The sequence below is a fragment of the Gorilla gorilla genome, chromosome 4, assembly GCF_029281585.2.
Source record: "Gorilla gorilla gorilla isolate KB3781 chromosome 4, NHGRI_mGorGor1-v2.1_pri, whole genome shotgun sequence".
Lineage (NCBI taxonomy): Eukaryota > Metazoa > Chordata > Mammalia > Primates > Hominidae > Gorilla > Gorilla gorilla.
This window is the reverse complement of record NC_073228.2, coordinates 66,210,568-66,220,732: the sequence shown is the minus strand read 5'-3', so window position 1 is coordinate 66,220,732 and position 10,165 is coordinate 66,210,568. Positions and strand designations below refer to the sequence as shown.

At 41.4% G+C, this 10,165-nt stretch overlaps 2 pseudogenes; both read left to right on the top strand.

Annotated features, from left to right (window-relative positions):
- The first annotated feature begins 6,993 nt into the window (after positions 1 to 6,993).
- LOC129533854 (cytochrome c oxidase subunit 2-like) lies at positions 6,994 to 7,827 on the top strand (annotated as a pseudogene).
- Positions 7,828 to 8,002: 175 nt separating this feature from the next.
- On the top strand, positions 8,003 to 8,682 carry LOC129533853 (ATP synthase subunit a-like; annotated as a pseudogene).
- The last annotated feature ends 1,483 nt before the right edge of the window (positions 8,683 to 10,165 follow it).

The window sequence follows — 10,165 nt, the reverse complement described above, 5'->3', positions numbered from 1 at the left end:
CAAGGCTTCCCCCCTCCCCACCCATTGCTTGTATGCCCATCCCCTAGCCTTGCTTACACTGTGCAGTCACACAGTCTATGTAGCTTAATGACCCAAAGCAAGACACTGAAAATATCTAGATGGGCCTACACTGCCCCATAGACAAATAGGTTTGGTCCTAGACTTTCTATTAACTCTTAGTAAGATTACACAAGCAAACATCGCCACCGTGGTGAAATAACCCTCTAAATCACTACAATCAAAAGGAGTAAGTATCAAGCACGCATTAGTGCAGCTCAAAACACTTCGTCTAGCCACACCCCCACGGGAGACAGCAGTGATAAACCTTTAGCAATAAACGAAAGTTTAACTGAGCTATACTAACTTTAGGGTTGGTTAATTTCATGCCAGCCACCACGGTCATACGATGAACCCAAGCTAATAGAGACTGGCGTAAAGAATGTTTTAGATTATCCCTCAATAAAGCTAAATTTCACCTAAGTTCTAGAAAACCCTAGTTGATATAAAACAAACTACGCAAGTGGCTTTAATATTTCTGAATACACAATAGCGAAGATTCAAACTGGGATTAGATACCCCACTATGCTCAGCCCTAAACTTCAACAGTTAAATCAACAAAACTGCTCGCCAGAACACTAGGAGCAACAGCTTAAAACTCAAAGGACCTGGCGGTGCTTCACATCCCTCTAGAGGAGCCTGTTCTATAATCAATAAACCCCGATTCACCTCACCACCTCTCGCTCAGCCTATATACTGCCATCTTCAGCAAACCCTGACAAAGGCCACAAAGTAAGCACAAGTATCTACATAAAAACGTTAGGTCAAGGTGTAGCCTATGAGGTGGCAAGAAATGGGCTACATTTTCTACCCCAGAAAATTCTACGATAACCCTTATGAAACCTGAGGGTCCAAGGAGGATTTAGTAGTACATTAAGAACAGAGTGCTTAATTGAATAGGGCCATAAAGCACGCACACACCACCCATCACCCTCCTCAAGTATATTTCAAGGACTATCTAACTAAAACCCCTATGCATTTATATAGAGGAGATAAGTCGTAACATGGTAAGTGTACTGGAAAGTGCACTTGGATAAACTAAGGTGTAGCTTAACATAAAGCACCCTGCTTACACCTGGGAGATTTCAATTTAATTTGACCACCCTGAGCTAATTCTAGCCGCAAACCCAACTAATTCTACTACCAAATAACCTCAACTAAAACATTTACCCAAATAAAGTATAGGCGATAGAAATGATATCTCGGCGCAATAGACATAATACCGCGATGGAAAGATGAAAAAACATAACCAAGCATAAAATAGCAAGGAAAAAACCCTATACCTTCTGAATAATGAATTAACTAGAAATAACTTTACAAAGAGAACCAAAGCCAAGACCCCCGAAACCAGACGAGCTACCTAAGAACAGCTGAAAGAGCACACCCATCTATGTAGCAAAATGGTGGGAAGATTCATAGGTAGAGGTGACAAGCCTACCAAGCCTGGTGATAGCTGGTTGTCCAAGATAGAATCTTAGTTCAACTTTAAATTTATCTACAGAACCACCTAATCCCTTTGTAAATTTAACTGTTAGTCTAAAGAGGGACAGCTCTTTAGACACTAGGAAAAAACCTTGTAGAGAGAGTAAAAAATATAACTTCCAAAGTTGGCCTAGAAGAAGCCATTAATTAAGAAGGCGTTCAAGCTCGACGCCCAACCACCCAAAAAATCCCAAACACATAACTGAACTCCTCACATCACGTTGGACCAATCTATCACTTCATAGAAGAAATAATGTTAGTATAAGTGACATGAAAACATTCTCCTCCGCGTAAGCCTACATCAGACCAAAATACTTCACTGACAATTAACAGCCCAATATCTATAAATAATCAATAAAACCATTATTACCCACACTGTTAACCCAACACAGGCATGCTTACAAGGAAAGGTTAAAAAAAGTAAAAGGAACTCAGTGAATCTTACCCCTCCTGTTTATCAAAAACATCACCTCTAGCATTACCAGTACTAGAGGCACCACCTGCCCAGTGACATATGTTTAACGGCCGCGGTACCCTAACCGTGTAAAGGTAGCATAATCACTTGTTCCTTAAATAGGGACTTGTATGAATGGCTCCACGAGGGTTCAGCTGTCTCTTACTTTCAACCAGTGAAATTGACCTGCCCTTGAAGAGGCGGACATAATACAACAAGACGAGAAGACCCTAAGGAGCTTTAATTTACGAATGCAAACAAGACCAAATAGGCCCGCAGGCCCTAAACTACCAGACCTGCGTTAAAAATTTCGGTTGGGGCGACCTCGGAGTATAACCCAACCTCCGAGCAACACATGCTGAGACTATACCAGTCAAGGCGAATATCCACATACAATTGACCCAATAATTTGACCAACGGAACAAGTTACCCTAGTGATAACAGTGCAATCCTATTCTAGGGTCCATAACGACAGTAGCATTTACGACCTCGATGTTGGATCAGGACATCCCAATGGTGCAGCCGCTATTAAAGGTTCGTTTGTTCAACGATTAGAGTCCTATGTGATCTGAGTTCAGACCGGAGTAATCCAGGTCGGTTTCTATCTATTCTACATTTCTTCCAGTACGAAAGGATAAGAGAAATGGGGCCCACTTCATAAAGTGCCCCTCCCCCATAGATGATATTATCTCAACATTATACTGTACCCACACCCACCCAAGAACAGGGTTTGTTAGGATGGCAGAGCCCAGCAATTGCATAAAATTTAAAACTTTACAACCAGAGGTTCAACCCCTCTTCTTAACAACATGTCCATAACTAACCTTCTACTTCTTATTGTACCCATCCTAATCACCATGGCATTCCTCATGCTAACTGAACGAAAAATCCTAGGCTACATGCAACTACGCAAAGGGCCCAATATTGTAGGCCCCTATGGACTATTACAACCTTTTGCCGATGCCATAAAACTCTTTACCAAAGAATCCTTAAAACCCTCAACGTCAACTGTTACCCTCTACCTCACTGCCCCAACCTTAGCCCTCTCTATTGCCCTTCTACTATGAACTCCCCTCCCTATACCTAACCCCCTAGTTAATCTTAACTTAGGCCTTCTATTCATTCTGGCTACATCCAGCCTAGCTGTCTACTCTATCCTATGATCTGGATGAGCATCAAACTCAAACTATGCCCTGATGGGCGCATTACGAGCAGTCGCCCAAACAATTTCATACGAAGTTACCCTAGCTATCATCCTATTATCGATCCTACTAATAAGCGGCCCATTCAATCTCTGCACCCTCATTAGAACACAAGAACACCTCTGACTACTCCTACCATCATGACCCCTAGCTATAATATGATTTTTTTCTACACTAGCAGAAACCAATCGAGCTGCTTTTGACCTTACCGAAGGAGAATCAGAACTAGTCTCAGGCTTCAACATTGAATATGCTGCAGGCCCATTCGCCCTATTCTTTATAGCCGAATACATAAATATCATTATAATAAATGCCCTAACTGCCATAATCTTCCTAGGTACAATATATAATATTCACCTACCAGAACTCTACACAATATGCTTCACCATTAAAACCCTATTCCTAACCTCTCTATTTTTATGAATCCGAACAGCATACCCCCGATTCTGCTAGAATCAACTCATGTATCTCTTATGAAAAAATTTCTTACCATTTACACTAGCACTACTTATATGATACATCTCAATATCCGCTACAATTTCCAACATTCCCCCCTAAACTTAAGAAATATGTCTGACAAAAGAGTTACTTTGATAGAATAAATAATAGAGGTTTGAATCCTCTTATTTCTAGGACCATAGGAATTGAACCCATCCCTGAGAATCCAAAATTCTCCGTGCCACGTGTCACACCCTATCCTGGAGTAAGGTCAGCTAAATAAGCTATTGGGCCCATACCCATAAAATGTTGGTTATATCATTCCCATACTAATCAATCCACTGGCCCAACCTGTCATCTACTCCACCGTTTTCACAGGTACACTCATTGCAACATTAAGCTTGCACTGATTTTTTACCTGGACAGGATTGAAAATAAACATACTAGCTTTTATCCCAATTTTAATTAAAAAAATAAACCCCCGCTCTACAGAAACCACTACCAAATACTTTCTCACATAAGCAACCGCATCTATAATCCTCATAATAGCTATCCTCTCCAACAATGTACTCTCCAGACAATGAACCACAACCAACACCACCAACCAATACTCATCATTAATAATCACAACAGCCCTAGTAATAAAACTAGGAATAGCCCCTTTCCGTTTCTGAGTCCCAGAAGTCACTCAAGGAACCCCTCTAATATCCAGCCTACTTCTCCTCACATGACAAAAATTAGCCCCTATTTCAATTATATATCAAATCTCCCCATTAATAAACATTCTCCTTACCCTTTCAATCTTATCCATTATAGTGGGTAGCTGGGGTGGACTGAACCAAACCCAACTACGTAAAATCCTAGCATACTCCTCAATCACCCATATAGGCTGAATAATAGCAGTACTAGCATACAACCCAAATATCACCATTTTCAACCTAATCATCTATATCATTCTAACAACCACCACATTCCTGGTACTCAACTTGAACTCTAGCACTACAACCCTACTGCTGTCCTGCACCTGAAATAAACTAACCTGACTAATACCCCTAATCCCATCTACCCTACTATCACTAGGAGGCCTTCCCCCACTAACTGGCTTTCTACCCAAATGAATTATCATTGAAGAATTCACAAAAAATAACAACCTCATTATCCCCACTACCATAGCCATTATTACTCTCCTTAACCTATATTTTTACATACGCTTAATCTACTCTGCTTCAATTACACTATTCTCCATATCCAACAATGTAAAAATAAAATGACAATTTGAAAATACAAAATCCACACCACTCTTCCCCACACTCACTGTCCTTTCCACCCTCCTCCTACCAATCTCTCCACTTACACTACCCACCTCATAGAAATTTATGTTAAACGCAGACTAAGAGCCTTCAAAGCCCTTAGTAAGCTAATAATACTTAATTTCTGCAGCACCCAAGGACTGCAAAACCCTACTTTGCATCTACTGAACGCAAATCAGCCACTTTAATTAAGCTAAGCCCTTGCTAGATCAATGGGACTTAAACCCACAAAAATTTAGTTAACAGCTAAATACCTTAATCAACTGGCTTCAATCTACTTCTCCCGCCGCAAGGGAAAAAAGGCGGGAGAAGCCCAGTCAGGACTGAAGCTGCTTCTTTGAATTTGCAATTCAACATGAAAGGCACCTCAGGGCTGGTAAAAAGAGAGTTTTTAGATTTACAGTCTAATGCTTTGCTCAGCCATCTTACCCACTAATGTTCGCCAACCGCTGACTATTCTCAACAAATCATAAAGATATCGGAACACTATATTTATTGTTTGGTGCATGAGCTGGTGGAGTCTTGGGCACAGCCTTAAGCCTCCTTATTCAGACTGAACTAGGTCAACCTGGCAACCTTCTAGGTAACGACCACATCTACAACGTCATCGTCACAGCCCACACATTCGTCATAATCTTTTTCACAGTAATGTCTATCATAATTGGAGGTTTTGGCAATTGACTGGTCCCCCTGATAATTGGCGCCCCTGACATGGCATTTCCCTGCATAAATAACATAAGCTTCTGGTTCCTTCCCCACCCCTTTCTACTACTGCTTGCATCTGCTATGATAGAAGCCGGTGCCGGAACAGGTTGAACGGTTTACCCTCCTTTGGCAGGAAACTATTCCCATCCAGGGGCCTCTGTAGACCTAACCATTTTCTCCCTTCATCTAGCAGGTGTCTCCTCTATTCTAGGAGCTATTAATTTCATCACCACAATTATTAACATAAAACCCCCTGCCATATCTCGATACCAAACGCCCCTCTTTGTCTGATCTGTCCTAATCACGGCAGTCCTACTCCTCCTCTCCCTTCCAGTCTTGGCCGCTGGCACTACTATACTGCTAACAGACCGCAACCTTAATATTACCTTTTTGACCTGGCCGGAGGAGGGGACCCTATCCTATAACAACACCTATTTTGATTCTTTGGTCACCCCGAAGTCTATATTCTCATCCTACCAGGCTTTGGAATAATTTCTCACATCGTAACATATTATTCCGGAAAGAAAGAACCATTCGGGTACATAGGTATGGTCTGGGCTATAATATCAATTGGCTTCCTAGGGTTTATTGTATGAGCCCATCATATATTCACAGTAGGGATAGACGTAGACACACGAGTTTACTTTACCTCTGTCACTATAATTATTGCCATCCCCACTGGTGTCAAAGTATTTAGCTGACTTGCTACGCTCCATGGGGGTAACACCAAATGTTCCACCGCAGTACTCTGAGCCCTAGGATTCATCTTCCTTTTTACAGTGGGCGGCCTAACCGGCATTGTACTAGCAAACTCATCATTAGACATCGTACTACATGATACATATTATGTTGTGGCCCACTTTCACTACGTTCTATCAATAGGAGCTGTGTTCACCATCATGGGGGGCTTCATCCACTGATTTCCCTTATTCTCAGGCTACACGCTCGGCCAAGCTTATGCCAAAATTCACTTTGCCATCATATTTGTAGGTGTAAATCTAACCTTCTTCCCGCAGCACTTTCTCGGCCTATCTGAGATGTCTCGATGTTATTCCGACTACCCCGATGCATATACCACATGAAATATTTTATCATCTGTAGGCTTATTCATCTCCCTAAAAGCAGTAATGCTAATAATTTTCATAACCTGAGAGACCTTTGCTTCAAAGCGAAAAGTCCTAATAATTGAGCAACCTTCCACTAACCTAGAGTGGCTGTAGGGATGCCGTCCACCCTACCATACATTTAAAGAACCAGTCTACATAAAACCTAGACAAAAAAGGGAAGGAATTGAACCTCCTAAGGCTGGTTTCAAGCCAGCCTCATAACCCCTATGACTTTTTCAACAAGATATTAGAAAAACTATTTCATAACTTTGTCAAAGTTAAGTTACAGGTTAAACCCCGTATATCTTAATGGCACACACAGCCCAGCTAGGTCTTCAAGACGCCACATCCCCTATCATAGAAGAGCTAATCGCCTTCCATGATCACGCCCTCATAATCATCTTTCTTATCAGCTTTCTAGTTTTATACTCCCTCTTCCTAACAATTACAACAAAACTGACACTAACATCACAGACGCCCAAGAAATAGAAACTGTTTGAATGATTCTACCTTCCATTATCCTAGTCCTAATTGCCCTTCCATCCCTACGTATCCTGTACATAACAGATGAAATCAATGACCCTTCTTTTACCATTAAATCAATCGGACACCAATGATACTGAACCTATGAATACACCGATTATGGAGGATTAATTTTCAACTCCTATATACTTCCACCACTATTCTTAGACCCAGGTGACCTTCGACTTCTTAAAGCTGATAATCGAGTAGTCCTTCCAATTGAAGCCCCTGTTCATATAATAATTACATCACAAGACGTCCTACACTCATGAACTGTCCCCACATTAGGCTTAAAAACAGATGTAATCCCCGGACGCCTAAACCAAACCACATTCACCGCCATACGACCAGGAGTATACTACGGTCAATGCTCAGAAATCTGCAGAGCTGACCATGGCTTCATAACCATCATTCTAGAACTAATCCCGCTAAAAATCTTCGAAATAGGACCTGTATCCACTTTATAGGCTACCGCCCACTCTCTTAATAAGGTTCACTGTAGAGCTGACCCAGCATTAACCTTTTAAGTTAAAGACTAAGAGAATCGCTATCTCTTTACAGTGAAATGCCTCAACTAGACACCACCATATGACCCACTATCATCGCATCAATACTCCTCACATTATTCCTCATCATTCAACTAAAAGTACTAAACACAAACTACCATCTGCCTACCTCACTAAAAATTATTAACATGCAAAACCACAATAATCCTTGAGAGTCAAAATGAACGAAAATCTGTTTATTCATTCATTGCCCCCACAATTCTAGGCCTGCCAGCTGCAGTGCCAATCGTTCTATTTCTCCCCATGCTGATTCCAGCTTCCAAACACCTTATCAACAACCGATTAATTACCACTCAACAGTGACTAATTCAACTCACCGTAAAACAAATAATAACAATAAATAACATTAAAGGACGAACCTGATCCCTCATGCTAATATCCCTAATTATCTTCATTGCTACAACCAATCTCCTCGGGCTCTTGCCCCACTCATTCACACCAACTACCCAACTATCTATAAACCTGGCCATGGCAATCCCCCTATGAGCAGGTGCAGTAATTACAGGCTTCCGCTTTAAAACCAAAAATACCTTAGCCCATCTCTTGCCACAACGCACACCATCACCCCTCATTCCCATACTAATTATTATCCAAACCATCAGCCTATTTATCCAACCAATAGCCCTAGCCATGCCCCTAACTGCTAATATTATGGCAGGCCATCTGCTCATACACTTAATCGGAAGCGCCACACTAGCGCTATCAACTATCAACCTCCCCAGAACCTCAATCACCTTCACAATTTTGAGTGTACTGACGATTCTCGAAATCGCTGTCACCCTGATTCAAGCCTATGTTTTTACACTCCTAGTGAGCCTCTACCTACATGACAATACATAATGACTCACCAATCACATGCCTATCACGTAGTAAAACCCAGCCCATGACCTCTAACAGGGGCCCTTTCAGCCCTCCTAATGACATCCGGCCTAGCTATATGATTCCACTTTTACTCTACCACCCTACTAACACTAGGCCTACTGACCAATGCACTAACCATATACCAATGATGATGTGATGTTGTACGAGAAGGTACATACCAAGGCCACCACACGGTACCCGTCCAAAAAGTCCTTCGGTATGGAATAATTTTATTCATCATCTCAGAAGTCTTTTTCTTCGCTGTATTCTTCTGAGCATTCTACCACTCCAGCCTAGCCCCTACCCCTCAACTAGGAGGACACTGACCCCCAGCAGGCATCACTCCACTCAACCCCCTAGAAGTCCCACTCCTAAACACGTCTGTACTACTCGCATCGGGAGTTTCAATTACTTGAGCTCACTATAGCCTAATAGAGAACAATTGTAATCAAGCAATTCAAGCACTACTTATCACAATCTTACTAGGCATCTACTTCACCCTCCTACAAGTTTCAGAATACTTTGAAGCCTCCTTTACTATCGCCGATGGTATCTATGGTTCAACATGTTTTGTAGCTACGGGCTTCCACGGGCGCCCCGTCATCATTGGTTCAACATTCCTTACTGTTTGCTTTATCCGCCAACTATTATATCATTTTACATCCAAGTACCACTTCGGCTTCGAAGCCGCCACTTGATACTGACACTTTGTAGATGTAGTTTGACTATTCCTATATGTCTCTATCTACTGGTGAGGATCTTACTCTTTTAGTATAGACAGTACCACTGACTTCCAATTAACTAGTTTCGATAACACTCGAAAAAGAGTAATAAACCTGGCACTAGCCCTAACAGTCAACACCCTCCTGGCCCCATTACTAATAACCATCACATTTTGATTACCACAACTTAATATCTACATAGAAAAGTCTAACCCTTACGAATGTGGGTTTGACCCACTATCCTCTGCTCGCATTCCCTTCTCCATAAAATTCTTCGATTGCTATCACCTTTTTATTATTTGACCTAGAAATTGCCCTATTACTACCCCTACCGTGAGCCCTCCAAACAACCAATCTACCACTAACAGTTGTATCATCACTCATATTAGTTACTATCTTAATCCTAAATTTGACTTATGAACGATCCCAGAAAAGGTTAGACTGAGTCAAATTGGTAAGTAGTTTAATAAACAAAAACAATGATTTTGACTTATTAGATTATGATAGTCATACTTACAAAATGCCCCTCATCTACATAAACATTACATTAGCATTTACTACCTCACTGTTAGGAATACTAATCTATCGCTCACACCTAACGTCCTCCCTACTATGCCTAGAGGGGATAATATTATCTCTATTCATCGTAAACACCCTCATAACCCTAAACACACACTCTCCCTTAATTAACATCATACCTATCACCATATTAGTCTTTGCTGCCTGTGAAGCAGCAGTGG